This window comes from Dermochelys coriacea, chromosome 4 (assembly GCF_009764565.3).
Source record: "Dermochelys coriacea isolate rDerCor1 chromosome 4, rDerCor1.pri.v4, whole genome shotgun sequence".
NCBI classification, from domain to species: domain Eukaryota; kingdom Metazoa; phylum Chordata; order Testudines; family Dermochelyidae; genus Dermochelys; species Dermochelys coriacea.
The window spans coordinates 137,061,451-137,079,808 of NC_050071.1; the positions used below are offsets into that span (position 1 = coordinate 137,061,451).

General features: G+C 43.4%; 1 long non-coding RNA gene across 1 annotated transcript; it reads left to right on the plus strand.

Annotated features, from left to right (window-relative positions):
• Nucleotides 1-6,243: 6,243 nt before the first annotated feature.
• On the plus strand, nucleotides 6,244-8,613 carry LOC122460078. Its single transcript, XR_006281143.1, has 3 exons — nucleotides 6,244-6,281; nucleotides 6,540-6,797; nucleotides 8,446-8,613. It is a non-coding gene; the product is annotated as an uncharacterized LOC122460078 (long non-coding RNA).
• Nucleotides 8,614-18,358: the final 9,745 nt, after the last annotated feature.

The following is an 18,358-nucleotide window of genomic DNA, read 5'->3' on the forward strand; positions in this document are numbered from 1 at the left end:
GAACCCCTGCAGGGACCCAGTGCAGTCCTGACCAAAAGAACTCCGGAATCGATGTCCGGAGGTTGGCCAGGAAAGTCGGGGCCGGGACCAGGGTGTTGAGCCGGTACCAGAGCATGGATAGGACTAGTTGATGAAGCACTAGCGCTCTCCCTCGAAGGGAGAGGCACCGGAGTAGTCCTGTCCATTTCCGGAGCCGCTCTATCATCCCGCCCTCTAAATTCTGCCAGTTCTCCGGCGGAGAGGGATGTGTGGCAGAAAGGTAAACGCCCAGATAGAGCAGCGGACCCGTGCTCTACCAGATGGCCTGAAGCACGGGTGGGAGGGAGCTCGCCTGCTGCCAGTCCCCTACCACCAAGCCAGAGCTCTTGACCCAGTTGACCCGCAAGGAGGAGGCTGCCGAATAGATGGCCTGGCAAGCCTCCACCTGCACCAAGTCGCCCGGGTCCTGGATCACGAGGAGCACGTCATCAGCGTACGCCGACAGGACCAGCCGCAGCTCCGGCTCCCGCAGCACCAACCCTGTCAACCTCCTTCGGAGGAGACAGAGGAAGGGCTCGATCGCCAGAGCATACAGCTGGCCTGAGAGGGGGCATCCCTGATGTACTCCTCGCCCGAAGCTGACTGGTTCGGTCAGGGTCCAGTTGAGCCTGACCAGACACTCTGCGGAAGTGTACAGCACCCGGAGAAAATTCACAAACCTGGGTCCGAAGCCAAACGCCTGTAGAGTGCTCAGGAGATACCCGTTATCCACCCTGTCGAACGCCTTCTCCTGATCTAAGGACAGGAGGGCGAACGACAGACCATCCCTATACCCTAGTTCCAATAGGTCCCGGACCAGATATAGGTTGTCGAAGATGCTGCGGCCCGGGACGGAGTAGGTCTGGTCTGGGTGGACCACGTCCGCCAGCACGGACCCTAGCCGCAGCGAGATGGCTTTTGCCACTATTTTGTAGTCCGTGCTGCGGAGCAAGACGGGACGCCAATTTCGTAAATCGCGGAGGTCCCCCTTCTTCGGCAATAAGGCCAGCACGGGTCGCCTGCACGAAAGAGGGAGTACCCCGCTCTGCAAAGACTCGGCCCAGACGGTGACTAGGTCTGGGCCCAGGATGTCCCAGAACACGCGGTAGAACTCCACTGTCAGCCCATCCATGCCCAGAGATTTATTGGTGGGCATGCGACGGAGGGCTTCCGAGAACTCTGCCAGAGTGAGAGGCAGCTCTAGCCGGTCTCGGTCGCCCACGCTGACCATCGGGAGCTCCTCCCAAAGCACTCTGCAAGCGTTAGGATCGGTCGGATCCGGGCAGAATAGGCTTGCGTAGAAGGCTCTCGCCTCACGAGGATGAGGGCGTTAAGGGTGTGGAGCATGAGCGTGTATAGATGTTTTCTTTGCGCGGTTTGAAAACAGACTGGCTGCATCTCGTACAGCTGGCTTCCAGTGAAGGGGTGAACGGGTCGGTTGGGTCCATGGGGCAGGGGTCCAATTAAAAGGTCCAGTGGGCCTGGAGTAGGAGGTGGGCGGGCGGGGCATGCCCTCGTGTGGGACCCGGTCGAGATAAACCCGAGTAGCGGGCAGCAAAGCGGCCTTCACCTCCTGAAGTATGCGCCGGGGAGTACAAGGTCTGGAAAGCCCCATGCACTGAGCGAGCGTCAGGGCTCCACCAGACGCCTCTCCAACTCTAAGACCTCCCGTTCCAACTGCTCTATCGCCGCATCCCTCCATCGGATGGCGCCCCGGGTGTAGTCACGGCAGAAGAGCCGGGCACACACCTTCCCTAGGTCCCACCACCGCCGCGCCAGCAACCAGGTAGCAGAGAATGGGGGGGGGGGTGGTTTTTGGCCCAGCCAGGGGAGCAGCTGGAGCAGGAGGAAGAGCTTAGGGCCTAGTAGCAGCAGGAGTAGCAGCTACCCACCTTCCTCCATGCTCGAAGGTTATGTAAGAGTTGTGGGAGAGAGACAGAGAGAGATTCGCTCCAGGCTAAACAAATCCCTGGTACCAGGATAAGTGAAATGGCAGCTACTCCAGGTCAATTAAGACACCTGGGGCCAATTAAGAACTTTCCAGAAGGCAGGGAGAAGGCTAGGTTGATTGGGACCCCTGAAGCCAATCAGGGGCTGGCTGAAACTAGTTAAAAGCCTCCCAGTCAGTCAGGTGGGTGTGCATGTCAGGAGCTGTGGGAGGAAGTTGCGTGGTTCGAGATGCTGAGTAGTACACACCATATCAGGCAAGGAAGGAGGCCCTGAGGTAAGAGTGAAGTGGAGCTTGAGGAAGTGAGGGCTGCTGTGGGGAAAGTAGCCCAGGGAATTGTACATGTCATGTTTCTAAAAGGTCAGCTACCATAGCTGATGTTATTAGGGTCTCTGGACTGGAGTCTGGAGTAGAGGGTGGGCCTGGGCTTCCCCCCCCCCACCTTTGCCCCTGATTAATCACTGAGACTGGGAGACAATAGAGACTGTGCAAGGAAGGATAACTTCTCCTCACCTTCCTCGCTGGCTTATGATGAAAATGGCTCAGTAGACTGTGACCCTTGTCTCTAGAGAGAGAAGGGTTACGTGGAGGGTCACAGTGAGCCTCTGAGGCTAGCAAAATCCACCAGGAAACGTGGGACCCATGGAGGCAAGGTCAGAGCTTTGTCACAGTCAGTATTTTACTCAAAGCAAAAGTGAATTTCTAGCCATCATGGCTGCAGAGAAAAGATTGAAAATGAGAGACCTAAAGGATGAAATACCAGAATGCAAGGAAAAAGAAATCAATGTTAGTGTTTATTTGTTTAATCTTAAATCTCATTATTTTAAGCCAACCTTAAGATTCTGGGGACCTGACTCAAATTTTGAATTGTTGAGGCTGGCAACACTGCACTGGGTCAAACCCAGCCCATGTTAGTGAAAGACAGGCCAGTTATATAGAGGAAATAAAATAGATTTTTAAGACCAGAAGGAACACTGAGAATCCATTGGCTCCTGTGTAACCCGGATCATAGACTCTGACCCAGTAATTTCTACATCAAGTCCATATCTTGGTTGTCTAAGTCCATTTCCTAGAAGATGGAGATGGGCCAGAATCAAAATCCCTGCATTTTATTAATTATTACGTATGTGTATTGCAGTAGCATTTAGCGATCCCCGTCAGACCAGGAGCCCACTGTGCTCTGTAAAAGCCCAACAAAAAGAATCCCTATTGTGACCGAGTGCACCCCTGTATTCATACCCTACACAATGTAGTAGGAAGAGGGCCTGAAATATAAGGCCTTGTATCAGAGGCCTGGTATGAGCCCTGGGCTAAAGTAGTCAAAACTTTGCTGATATAAAGCAAAGTCAAGTTGTGAACAAGAGGCAGACCCTGCTCACAGAATCTGGCAAGAACAGGGCTGATATTGCAGAAACACATATTCCTAAGTAGTGCTAGGCACAAGAATATACATGCAAACACACTCCACAAAGGTGGTACCAGAACACCTCAATACCAAACACATTCCCCAAAGATAACATCTTAAGGATAAGGTCATGATGACAGCATGATAGAGATGTCTTGATCAAACTAACATGTACAAAGTAATGGGTGGCACCCTAATATGTCTGGGGCAAGACAATTTGGTGGTATTGGTATATAAAGATGTATCTCAGAGGCAATGTCTTTGGCCAGCGTAGGGAGCAGTGGAAAGTCACACCACTCACTGAGTTGCATCCATTGTCACAGGCATACTTATCTTAGTATCCCCGAAAAGTCTGCCGGGTGCTATTGCTATGCTTCGTCAACCATAAACCTGGCCGGGCACCTTTGCTACTAAACCAAATCTTGTGATCTTATTGGGCGGTTTGATCGGAGCCTGATGAATGGGTGGGCAGTATCTAATCAGGAATGGAGTGTGTGTAAGTCCTTGCTCTCATCCATAGTAACGGTGTGCAGATATCCAGAGAAGGATCGCTCATGGTTGACAAAAAATATGGGTTGCTACACGTGTTCTGTAATTGACAAGACACTGGTGATTTACAAGGGATGTTTGTTACCAGATATATTAAATTAACCACTGATTGATGTTTAGATCAGTAAAAAAAAATCCACTTGTTGTCACAGATGGTTTCTGTCATAAAAGCCTAGTTACAGATGTCTTTAACTTATTGATTAGGTAAGTTGAGGCATCTGGGATAAAAACCCACAATACGATCAATCATGGGAAAGGATTTTTTTTGTCCCGAACACTATATAAGGAAAGGGCCTTAGAAAGTTAGTTAAGAATGAACTGAGCTGCAGTCACTTCTCCAGTGTTCAGGTTGGTTGGGTAATGTATGAAACCTTCCTTTCTGTATTGCACTTCATTAATCTTTGACTAATAATCTTTGATTAAATAAATGCCACTTGATCCTGTTATCTGACATCCCATATTATTGTTGTTATAAATTTGAACCTGTAACAGCAGGAAACAGTTGGTGTGTGTGGAAGAAATACTAATTTATAGAAGATATAATTATGCTAATTACATTATGCAAATATAATTAGGGAAATGAAAATAGTAAACCTGCCTTCCAACAGTGCAAGAGCTACATACAGAAGTCAGCCTCACTACAAGGGAAAGATTTTTAGGGATGTAGGAGCATATTGGCCTTTGCAGTTTCCTTGAGTTTTGCAAAAGATTTTCCCTCTCAATTTAAATGGACACTGTTAGATTGCTTTAAGACCAAATGTTGGTTTCGTAAAAGCATGATTTTCCCAAATGTATGGTAATTTATGCATTTTCCATGATATTCATGTTTTTTTATTTTAGTTTTTGGCTTGGGTTGCAAATATTCCCCTGCAGAGCTTGCAACAGAAACACTCTGGCATTAGGCATAACATGCAGAAAGTAAAACTGACTTCACCTCCCTAAACCTCAGTTTTCCCATCTGTAAAATGAGACTAATGATACCAACCTCTCTTGTAAATTGCTTTGAGATCGAAGGATGAAAAGCACTACATAAAAGCTAGGTGATATTCCCCTTCCCCTGACTAAATAAACAACTAGGATTAATGTGCAATTAATGGATTTTTATGCCAAAATAGACCGCTAGGATCATCCTCTGATGTCCTGCATAACACAGGCCATAGAATTTCACCTAGTGATCCCTTCAGCAAACCTAATGATGTATATAACATGACAGTACAATGTCCTTTTAATTTTACACCCACTTTATACACATTACCCTGCACCCTTGTATAGTCTGACCATTAATGCTATTTGTAGCATTGGTAAGGAACTTGGCTCCAGTTCTCCCCTCAAATCAGTTTAACTCTCTGGGATTATTTCTGATTTACAACAATATATGTGAGAAAAGAATCAGATTCTTAAGATCTGATTTTTATCTTGAATGTCCCTTTAAACCATCGTTTTTAAAGGAAAACTTCATTAAGAACAGTTATTTCTAACTTGCTGGAAGAAATATTTTCCTCACTTCCAGAACTAATTGGGCATTGTTTTTTTTTAAAATGCAATGGCCCAGAACTCATGTTTGTGCAGAGCAAAACAAAAAACTCAAACAATCTAGGTTTGAAATTCTCCTCTGAATCAGATAGTGTAATTGTAGTTAAGAGTCACTCAAACGAACAGCTACATTTTAAAGAGTTAGGGAGAGCCTGCTAAAATCCAAACCAACTCACATCTTTATCCCGAACTTCATCTCAACCTTTACTGGGGTTCCGAGAAGTCTGATTAGTTTTTCTGCAGATGACTCTGTAGGAAAAGCATCTTGGCTCAGATAATTCAAAGCTTCTCTTCCAGGAAAGGATAAAAAAGTTCACACACACACACCCCGCCCCCGAGCACACTGTTAGTGATACCTGTAGATATGGAGGAGGGGGAGACTTTTACTGCTACAAGCTCTCTATTAGCACTGAGATAGATCTCTCACTATAAATGGTAAACATTTTAAGATATGTTCCTTGTCTGAAACAGTTTATAATCTATACTAGCTAGAATAAAAGACAACCCTGAAAGACCAATTGCCTTAGGGAAATTCAGTGATAAAAACATATTTTTCCCCCCTCTCATTTCCCTCCCTTTTTTCTTCTATCTGTTCTGCTTTCTCCTGTCTAGCTTCTTTCTATTCTAAGTGCTGTGTTTGATTTTAAAAGCAAGCCAACTTGAGGACACTCCATTTATAAAAGAACTGCCTTCCATGGGAGGGTTTTCACTAATTGGAAAGGGGTGGGGCAGGGCTAAGGCCCTATATATATAAAACCCTGCCTGGCTCAGGCTGGTTGTTGCTAGTGATTCAGTTTCTTTGTGTTAGGGAAGAGAGGTGCTAAACAGGTAAGAGTAGGAGCAGGCAGATATAGCTAAAAGGTAGACTTTAACCCTAGATATCACTAGGGTTTTGATTACAGCTAGCCTGGAAACCAAGAGCCTTAGTAGTTAGTTCTTTGTTGATCACTGCATAACACTTCTTGGTGATGAGGTTCGTGCTTTCAGAATTCTCTTATTGCAGTCCTATCACTTCACCCACTCTAAGAGCGGTAGCTCAAGAAAGCATAGTGTCATTCATTTCCATTTTTGTTTCTCCATCCTGAGATTCTACTACTGCCCTTCCCTTAACAGTAGAGACACTTAACTAGAGCCTTTCAGCTCAAGATCTCAGTGGATCCTGATTCAAACTCAACACACCAGGGAGGCTCTGTAGAGTTGTGCCATATCACTCTTTCAAATGGCTGAAGCTGAGGTATGGAGAAGTGCAGTAATCTGCCCACCATCACCCAGTGCTGGATTGTGCAGTAGGTAATGTAGGGTGGTATTACCTAAGGAAGAGCCCTTCCTACGTGCACAGAAAAGGTAAAGCCGCATCATAGGTAGTAGCTCGCTCCCCCCTCGCCTTTCGGGGCTGGGACAGTGCAGTGGGGGGGAGGGGGTATAGTGCATCAGCACTGTGTTCTGTTTCTCTGCTCCTCATTCCCACTCACAAATTAGGGTGCTGTTTAGGCAGCTACAATGTTGTTCTAACATCTGTAAAAATCCAAGTCAACCCAGAACACTGTTGAAGTGCTGCAGGGATTTCAAAATCCTGCAGCAACCACATCCTGCTCACTAGAGCTGCTGGTGACCTTTCTGGTCAGAAGGCTGGAAATCTAGCTCTGGCTCTTAACCCAGTTTGTGTTAAACATGCTCTGTTTTCCAAAGGAAACAGGATACAGTGAACACCAACAGCCTGTATAGTGAACACCACCACATCTGAGCCCTACACCAAAGCACAATTCCTCCTGGTCCTTATTTAAGCTGTTAAGTTAGAGAAGGAAAATTCCTTCCAATTTCCTCTATAATAGTGGACCTATATAAGGACCAACCAGAACAAAACCCGAGAGCTCAGCTCTTTGGAATTATGTCTCCCAAGTTTTCCTCCCTGCATTCATAACCCCTTTTGCTGGGTCTTGATATCTTTATTTGGGTTAAGTCTTCTCGCTACGTATTCCACAAACATGTCTGCTGTTTACTCAGAGAATAGGAACCAAGTTAGAGACCATTTTTATTTTTTTGCAACTACTTGCACCTAGTATATAAAAATCGGCTTCTGACTAGCTTTGTTGATGTAAATTGAATAAACATTTACATCAAAGTGGTTCTGATTAACACCTGCTGCTCTCTAATGCAGTTGAAAAGTCAATCATGTTTGAAATTAGGGAGCCAAATCAAAATGCTGGTTTGGAAACATAAAAGTGATCATTTAAGGGGAGAAATGGGTTCAAATAAATGCATCTATATAATTTGACAGGAGAATGGGTGGTTTCTATTGGAGGCTGACTATGTGACATGAATGTATTGATTCATGCAAAATTATCATCAATTGCTTGTAGCAGTAGTGGAGATAAAGTGAAGGGGGGGCAGGGAGGGAGAGGAAATGGTGTGTGGTTTGTGTTTTGTTTTTTCAAAAAAGAAAACAAAAAAATGCCACCGCCAAATTAGATTCTGAAGAAAATCCTCAGAGCTGAATGAGTCCCCAAGAATCTGTATTTCTTTTTTTAAAGAGACCAACTCTAGCCACTACTAAAAGCATGGAAAGAAGTAAATAAATGGTGCACCAGTTAAAATAAGGTTTAACTTCATATTGGCTCATTAAAAAGCCTTGGCAGCTAAAATGCCAGATCTGCCTGTCCTCTTATAACATAGCAACTGAAATAATATGAATGTAAATACCTCCGTACTTTTAACAACTGCTTTCTGTGTGAATGAAAGCCTCCGCAAAACAATAACATGACTTATGATAATGCTTTGGCCTAAAACTATGCACTTTCCTGTCAAACCTATAAAATGATTGTGGGTATGCACTGGGACTTATTCCCGGGTATTGGATTGTTATATATCACCCTTCCCCATCCATGTGAATGAAAATTAGCTTTCTATTCTGTTTATATATAACACACATATATACATTCATACATAACACACAGCATTAATTTGGTTTTCCCCATGTTATCCCCTTTGTCAGAAATATCTTTCCTGTGACCCCTGCTGCCTTCCTCATCTTCAAATCCTTCCTGAAAACACACTCCTTCCAAATCACCAGCCTTCCAGGGATGATTTCCACTTCATTGCTCCTGCTGGCTTCTGCTTCCTCCTACTATTTAGATATGCATTAAACCCTACTCATCTAAAATGCATATATCCAACCTCCTTGGGAAGGTGGGGGAAGCAACTTGCAAGATATGTATGTAACAAAATCATCTCCCATGGTCTTCTAAATAATATTTCTAGCACAGCTGAAGTTCCATAGTTTAGAAGGTAGCACACTGGTTTTATTAACCAGAGGCTAAGAGTTCACGTCATACTGGAACCTCAAAAATTCCTTGCATCCTATAGAAAAACCCCTATCAAGGGGAGAGGTGGAGTCTTCAACATGGGAGATCTTTACATGAAGCCAGAATGTCTCGTGAAACATACTCTGATTCAACCACAAGTTATGGACTACATGCAGGAATTAGTGGGTGAAATTCTTGAAAGTCAGAGCACAATGGTCCCTTTTGGCTTTAGTATGACTCATGCCCTTTCATTACCACTACTTCTTTTTCTCCCTAGCTACACTGGGTTTATTTAAGGCTTTCATCCTACATCAGGATCCACTATCATAGATCCCTTCACCTATATGAAGTCCCTTTGGGGCAGGAATCTGCACTGGAAGGTTCTAATGCAAGATCAGGATCTTACACTATAAACTCTGCAGGGACCTCTTTCTATTTTATTTGCCATAACCTTTGGCTCTTACAGCAGTGTGTAAATAAATTAACCTCCTCTATTATAGGGATGTATAGTTTATACATAGCTTCTGGGAGTTTTAGTTAGATGAACTGTGATCATGCTACCCTAAAATCGTGAATAGTCATATGGTGAATTCTCAGATGTGCTTCAGTGGCCCCGGTTGAATTCCTGAGCTCCAGCATTTGTCACAAGGTCACGTGTGAGAAGACTGATTGATTGAACGGTCACTGGTCAAATGCAGCCAGTCTCCATTTTGAATTTTTGTGGGAAATTTTAGTGTATGTGTGAGGACAAAGAGGAGCCTGGTATGAGAGATTTTTTTTCCCTATTTGTGATAGCCATGATTGAAGAAATACTCATAGCCAAGAGTGAGATCAAGGGGTTGGGACCATCTTTTTGTTATATGTGTACTGTACCCAGCACAAAGGGGCCTCATACCCTGATTAGACCTCTACCAAAATACAATTCCAGGCTTGTGCTAGCCGTCTGCCCAGGAGTTCCTTTCACCCTTTGTCTTTCCAGAAAACCTCTGAAAAGCTATTTCTTCCCTTTTCACTTTTCTCCACAGCTTCCTCAGGTGCTGAGCCCCTGTGACTCTCTCACTTCAGTGACCAGGGTTCAGCACCTCTCTGATCAGGCCCTTAGTGACTACTGGAAAATAATAGAGGTGAAGGCTCAAGAGAAGTCCAAGAGTCACAACAGAAACCATTTATTTTACAAGAGCTGGAGGGAAAATAGATCACTAAGTCCCCTGGGTAAACATGTGTCTTATGCCCCAGGATTTCATGTTCTTGTTTATGCCTCTATGATGCTTAAAATTATTCTGGGAAATGAATACACAGGTTATAGTTAGGTTATGTTTCTTTATAGCTCTTTAATTGCTCAGACGAAGCAGTGACCATGCACAGGAAGGGGCATTTGTAATCCCTATGGATTTCTGACTTGTTGAATCACAGCCATACATAGAAGTGGCTTAAGGGAATCTGCATGCAGTGTATTGATCAGAATTGAGAGAGAAATAGTCCTGCAGTGAAGTGGAGTTTACTAATCATTGCTTCATAAACAGGGGACCATAGCCCACCTCATCCTCACCCTGTCAACTCATATCTACTGAAACAAGATATGATTGGTTAGTCCTCTGTAGATACTGCTGCACAACCAATGGGAGATAGACGCTTTATGTGTCAGGAAATAGTGTCACTCCTTGGGAACCGAGAAAGGAAGGCTCCGGTCCTAGACAACTCCAAGGAATAGAGAGGGTTCATTTCTCTTCCTTTCCCTCTTTCCTTTCCAATTTGAGAGACAGAAGAGGATGCCCACTCTGTCTCGGTATTTGCCAGTTGTCTTCCCCTCAAATGTTCTTTCATGTCTGTTGCATTTCTTCTTCCTTTAGTGTAAAATAATCTGTCTCGCTGCTTCTCTGCACCACAAGCTGTGGTGGTTTGGTTGGAAAAGTATTGAAAAGGGAGGAGTGGCTGTGAAGAGACTAATTCCTATTTCAGATTGGGTTAGGCCAGTTATTTCCCAGCTCTAGCTCCTTAGATCCAATGGTGAACAGAACTATTAAAAAAAAAACAAAAAAACCCTGAGACAGAAGACAGATTTTTACTTCTCCTAACGGCAAGACTTCCATCAGCACAGAGCACCGAGCGCCACTCAGAAGTGGTGTTAGGCAGGTTTGAAAACATAGGAGGTGTGGAAAGAGAAGAAAAGTTCAGACTCACTGGAGTCAATATTATTAAATATGAAGGAAAGAGGCCTGACTAAAAAGAGGGGGGCACAGGAGATTCTTCTTGCTGAGAATAAACATAGGAGATCTGTGAAAATAAAATCAGATATCAGTAGCAAATTTTCTTTGTAAGAACCCTCTGAATGCACTATTAAGAATAAGTTCATCCTATTTACCAGGAATATGAAACACTGAGCATTTAGAGTCTGAAACACTGGCACTGAGCTGGATAGATCTACCCTTCTGAAGTCCTAGAGTTGTATCTATCTTTTATGTGTCTCCCTCATCTCCTGATTTTCCTTTCTGAAGATCAGAGGCATCAAAGACAATAAGCATGCAAACAATTTTATTCCTTCAGAGGCTACTACAATGTACTTAAGTCCTCTGTCTGCTCTGTGAGAAGACTCCAGCTCTTTTGATTGGCCATATGCTCTTCTGGTCCCATCAGCTGTTGGAGAGTTGAACTTTATTCCCAACGACAGGCAAGGATGGGAAAACTTTTACTGTGGGAAGAGAAGAATAACAGAAATAAAGACATTTCAGTCTGGTATTGATCTTGGCAAGTTCAGCAGCTGCAGGAGAGAATTGCTCCTTTCAGTGAAAAATGATTTTGCAGAGAAACCTCCCTAGCCCTGCACCCCTAAGCCACTGTGCATTAGCATCATGAGAAGCTGCTGCTCACCCAGGGGATAGGATTGTAGGTCATCTTTAGAGAATGTGTTCTGACAGCAAATTACTTCTGCAAATGTTACTATTTAGCTAAGATGCCTTATATTTCTTCTGCTTTTCTTTGAGATGGGGTGACCACAGAATTCCAGGTGACATCTCTGGTGGCATTATAATAATTTGTATCCCATGCCTTGTACACCCTTACTTTTCACTACATGTTGAGCAAAGGACTTCAATGAGTTGAATACCATGACAGAATGAGACGTAATTCATTTAATTCTGAATTTATTCACCCTACTCTAATCCTGCTAAAAGGTACCAGAGATGGAAACTGATGACTTGAGACCTGTTTTGTAGAATTGTACATTTCTATACTACCCATGTGAGATGTATTGGTGGGTCTTAGGCCAGTCTATAGGGCTGTCAGCCCAGTCAATGGCTCGCACTTGTTCTAAAATATAAATTAAAACATATATATTATGCCCACTTGCAACAGTAGGCAATTAAATTACACTACAGTGCTCATGACTGGGAAATTAAACCTATCCACACTTGAATGTCCAGTAGCATTTGTGCAATACAGAATAGGCAATGCTGGGATAAGATCAGAAACCACTGTGTAGTGTTTTTGTGTGCTTCTGGCATGTTTAACACAAAAACTATGTGCAGATTTCTTAGCAAATTTTAAAAGACCCCACCACCATGCAGTGGCTATCTTTCCTCTATCTGTCATGGCTATTGAATACAAGTGTTAAAGTCTGGTGATTTCTGAGTTTTGTTCTATTTTTTTTCTCTACATTTTAGTATCTCAGATTGGTCCTTCAAACTCTCCATCAGGAGCACTGAGGCCAAGGGGAAGGAGAGTAACCTAGTGAATACAACTGGGACTTGAGAGACTAGGGTTTTAGTCCCAGCTCTGCCACTGACTTTGTGTGATCTTGGGCAAGTCACTTAATTCTTCAGTGCCTTGGTGTCCCCGTATTGTCTGCAGGGTACAATTCACCCTTGTGCAGAGGGCCAATAAAAGGCTCATGCATCACTAAGCCCCTCTCGGACTAGGACTAGAATTATACTTAAGCACGTACGTAGGCCTTGTGCTGCCTATCTATGCTCAGGGAGAAATTCGCCCACTGTGTGGGGGTTATGTGGTGCACAGTGTGTGTGGGAGACTCACATATTGAATAAAGATGATAAAAATACATATTTTGCAGCTGTCTCCTGCAATGCCTGATCCAACTCCCATTGATGTTGATGGGAATATTTCCATTGACATCAGCAAAGGTCGGGTTGGACCCTCATGTGCTGTCCAACTGTTGCTAAGGTTTTCGCACAGTTTAATCTCTAGTAATCCTTTGGGCAAATGTGTTTCTCATTAAACTGATTCTCAACACTAAATCCTTTTTACCATGGTTTCTTTGTGTGCAGAAGCAGTTCAGCCATGCCAGACTGGAGATGAGTGCTTGATGCCTTAGAGCAGTGTTTTTTTCATTTGCAGACCCCTATACATTTTTGAATAGAGGTATAGACCCCTTTGGAAATCTTAGACATAGTCTATGGACCCCCAGCGATCCACAGACCACTGCCTTAGGGTACATCTGCACTACAAGTGCTACAGCTGTGCCACTATAGCACGGTAGTGCAGATACTACAGAAAATGAAAGGGGTTTTTCCATCGCTGCAGTAAATGCACCCACTCAAGGGGCAATATCTAGGTTGATAGAAGAACTCTTTTGTTGACCTAGCTGCACCTACTGTGGGGCTGGTTGACCTAACTATGTCACACAGGGAATGACATTTTTTCACAGCCCTTTGTGATGCAACCAGGTCGACTTAAGTTTTAGGGGTAGACCAGGCGTCAGTCATGGAACTGCCTGGGCGTTGCTGCTTGTGTAATGCAAGGGAATGAAGAAGAAAACAAAAGCTCACATGCATCATTTACCAGATCAACTCATCTAACCAATGAGTTAGCATCTTTCAATGACTGCAGTCAGGGCCCAATCAAAAACTCATTAAAATCAATGAAAAGACTCCTAATTGACTTCAGTGGGTTTTGGATTATGAGATGTGTGGAACTATAGGGTTCCCACTGAAGGCAATGGTGCAACAATGAGAGTTGCTTTATTATTATTGTTTGTGGTAGTGTCTAGTACCACCAGTCATGGACCAGGATCCCACTGTGCTAGGTGCTATATAAACACAGAACAAAAGATGGTTCCTGCCCCCATTGAGCTCGCGATCTAAGTTACACAGAGCCCTTCAGGTCTTGGGAAGGAAATCAGTGTCTCTGAGCAAAATACAAGTTGGGATGGATCCTGAAAGAAATCTGTCCTGAACCCCCATTTCTAGGCTTCAACTATCCCCCCTACCTCATCAAGCTCATCAGAAACAAGCTCCCCACAGATCAGGACACATCAACTCAAAGCAGCACCAGTCACTGCCAGAACAACAAGAGCAAAAGCTGCAGACATATCTTCACTGCTAAAACAATCACTACCACCCCTCACACAACACACCTTTCAAGATTCATGGGTCCTATACATGCTTTTTCACATGTGGTATATCTCATCCATTGCATCGGATGCCCCAGTAACTGTGTGAGTGAAACCAGACATTGACTACACTCTTGAAACAATGGACACAGAAAAATAAGACAAAAATGCCATATAATCTGTGGGCAAACACTTCAGAGTGATCACTCTATATCTGATCTTTCAGTACTCCTCCTCAAAGAAAATCTGCACAATACCTTCAAAAGGCAAGCCTGGCAACTTTAATTTATCTCTGTTAGAACTAAAGACCATGGACTCAACAGGGACATTGATTTTATGGCTCAGTATAACAATTTGTAACACACCATATTGTCTGCTATCCTTAATTGTCTATTTTAAACCCTTATGCATAACAATCTAACCCTCAATTGCTCACTTCATTTCAAGTGACTGTCTACAACATGCATTACCCCTTATGCTTAACAGTCTGTCCCAACTTCTATTTAGCTCAGATGCTCTTCTTCAGGTCTGGGGAAGAATATCAGAGCTCTGTGTATCTTGAAAACTTGTACCATCCACCAACCAGAAGTTGCTCCAATAAAAGATATCACACCTACCTTGTCACTGTCATATCCTGGGGCCCACATACACTGCCAACAACTTAAATATGAGAAAAGGCAACAGGTGGATACAGACAAATAAGGAAACCATATTGGTCAGCATGATAGACAGTGGTCTCCGCATACCTGCTGCCTCTCACATGGGTACATTTCTGTTCTGGAAAGATTTTGACAGACCAGTAAAAGACCAGGGATCACTACCGATAGTGTAATATTGATTATCATACTTGTTGCTAAGAGCAACCAAAGTCAATAGGCCTTTTTGCAGACCTGTGCAGCCTTAGCATGACTCAGCCTCTTGCTCAACCTTTGCCTGACCCTGCACCCCTCTCTGATGAAGTCTCTGTTGAACATGCTGCAGGTCTGTGTTTTAGGAGAAAAACAAGAATTATATTTGTCTTCTTGGATGTGTCTTTCAGGGCCTCAAAGCATGCAGATCCTGCAGGAACATATCCATCTAATTAGTGATCTGAGGAAACTTCTCGCTTAGCTTTTTGAAACTTTTGTGCTTGCCTCACAAGTTTTCTGATTGACGTATCATTGGCTACTTTCAAGGACAAATGAGGGGGGACTGGTTTGGACTAGTGGGATTTCTTCATGGACACATCTTATGTTGTCCACCAGCAAATGTAAAATTGGCCATCGGAAGGCTGCCAGTGTATTACTCGAGAGCAACACTAAACTTTGGTAATTATTGATGGTGGGGATGTTTTATTAACCTATTGTGGACATGTGTAAGTACTTGAGACTAAATAAAGTATAGCTTTAAGTGAGAACACTCTTGTATTGCACGGTTTGTGCCAGCCATCTGTCGGTCAGATGGCCATGTCTCCATTGATTTATTTCCTGAACCACCTTGCGCAGAGTAAAGTTGTGAAGAGCTTTGTGTTGAAAGAACCCCAGGTAACGGAAGAACAAGCCATGTTCCCGTGGGTCAGCATTTTGCTGACCAGAAAAAAAAAACCCAAAGAACTCCTTTGTAATCCGTCATGTTTCATCTGTGGTTTCCACAGATGGAAAGCAGAGAAACCCAGTCAGTAATATGAAAACAGACCCTCGACTCGTGAGAATAATTTTTTAAAAAAAACACAATTTCCCTTGCTGTGAAAGATGCAAAAAAGAATCTACACCACTTTCATAGTTGTTGTAATGAAAATATTTGTCAAACAATCAGAGGAAAATAGAGAGCTCTGTACTGCTGTTTACGCCAAGCCTATGAGCCAAGCAATTCTATTAAAATTTGAAATGTCCCAAACCATCACCATATTGTGAACCCAATCTGAATACTCTACTGAAGCATATCAGTGCACATCCTCAGCTTATGTCAATGCACTGAATTCACCAAGGCTAATCACCAGTTTTCACCAGCTGAGTTCTTTCTTTTTTCTTTCTTTCTTGTTCAAAAAAAGTTCAGCCAATTTTTTTCTTTTCCTGTGTGCCTTTCCAAACAAAGTTTTCTAGTGCAAAGTGGCTCTTGAAATATCTTTTAAACCAGTCTGCTGCTCTTAATTTTTTACAGAACTATAAGGTGTTATCTATAAGGGCCTAATCAAAGATCTTAGTATAATATGAGCAGTGAGTACTTGCCATATGCATAGTCTAAGATAGATCGTTCATTAGACTTTTTCCATTCATCCTCTTTTCTCTATTAGATAATAAGAGGGGTTATAGATGGAATAAGATAGGCCTTAACCTAAAGTCATCTTCATTTTGTCTATTAAAATATTGGTTATTTCTGGGACTTTCCAATCCTAGTGTGAGTGTTTTCCAACCTCATAATGCTTTAAGTGAACCATAAAAATACAGGGCATCTCCTCTAACATGGGGATGTTTATATTTTCTAACTCAAGTGGAAACATTCCTAAATCTTCAAATGAAATGCAGCAGTAAGAGGATCTGGACAATAAATGTATGCTGTACTGCACAATTAGGCACCTATATAACTGACCTGATTTTTCAGAGGTAATGACCATCCGCCACCTTCAGGAAACTGAAGTTGCTCAATACCTTCAAAACTCATGCCACTTATATTTTGGTGTCTAAACATGAATTGTGGTGCCTAATTTTAGACACCCACATTTGAAAACTTTGGCTGTAAAATTTACTGTAGGAGCTATAGTGTTTAACAACATAATTTAAATGGAAAAAAAGCAGAAACATGGTGCTTCATTTGCACTTTCTCCCCATAGCTCCAATGTGCACCCAAGCTAGGGCCCTGGTCAGTCGAGCCCCAAATGTTAGATGGGTATGAATACCAAAAATATATGGGAATCATTAAAGGATTTAAGGGTTTAACTAGGAGTAACTGAATGAATTTAAGCAAAAGAGAATTTTAGACTAAACATCCCGACTGTGAAATCCATTAGAGTGTGGAACAGTCTCCCAAGGGAAGAGAGCAAAAGCCCTTTGGCTTGGACAATGTACTAAAAATGTCATGTGGGGAACAATCCTGCATTGGCAGCTGGATGGATGAGATGACCCAATGGGCCTTTTCCATCTTTGATATTGAGTCTGCGCACAGAGAGCAGCTCAGCATTTTCTGGGGTGGAAAGAGGCCGATGTTCAATAATGCATATACCAATGTTAAACAAAGGGGTAGGCCAGGAATATAACCCTATCCTAGTGAGTCAAACATTGCCAGTGGACAGCAGATCTCTTCCCGACCCCCGGGCTTTCTTGAACACTGAACGAGATAAAGGACTTATAGCAGATATGGAAGATCTGGTCGTTACATCCAGGACTCTAACTACCGATATTCCACCTAGCAGACATTGCCTAAAATCTTCCAAGACCCCAACCACAGTCACTTGCCCATAGCTGTGGAGAGATGGCTAGAGCAAAAGTCTTCGGCCCAACCCTACGGTAGAGCACTACTCTAGCTATGTCTCAATAGCCATCAGCAGGTTGGGGACCAAGCACAGGGACAGAGCAGAAGACAAAGGCATATGGAGAGGGAGGGGAGAAATTATAGGTATAATGGGAAGGAGAAGCAGGGAATCGATGGATTTGGAGCACAGCTCAAAGGGTAAACAGAATGACTCACTGTGGAGTGTTATGCAAATATGGGAGTGCCTGTCCAGCAAGATGCAAATTAGGTCACTTCATCATCTGTGTAAATTCTCCAGTCTTCAGGGTCGAAAGTCTTAGGAACATGATGATTGGAAGTCTGAACAGCTTTGGGATTTGGGGTACGGTACAGCCTTGGAAGGAGGGAATCAAGCCCATCTGTAGAACCTGCTCCTTGTTCCCCATATCTTTGAGGAAACAATTACTCCACCAGTGTTGCCAACCCTAATGATTTTATCATCAATGTAATTATATCTGTGGCTTTCCTTAAAGCCCCAGCTTCTGGAATCATGTTGGTTATTATTGGTATTACCATAGCATCTTGAGCTCCTAGTTATGGAACAAGACCCCAGTGTGCTAGGTGCTGTACAAATGAAGAACGAAAAGGTGTTCCCTACCCCAGAGAGCTTGATTAGGTGAGAATCTCAACTTACATCTTTTAAAAAGTGCAAGTTTCTAGCCTTCATGGTTGAAAAGCTGGAAAAAATGAGCCCAGAAGGCTCCAACTCTAGAATAAAACCCCCAAATATTGCCCTCCCCCCAATTTATTACTTTGTAAATCTTCTTTGCCGT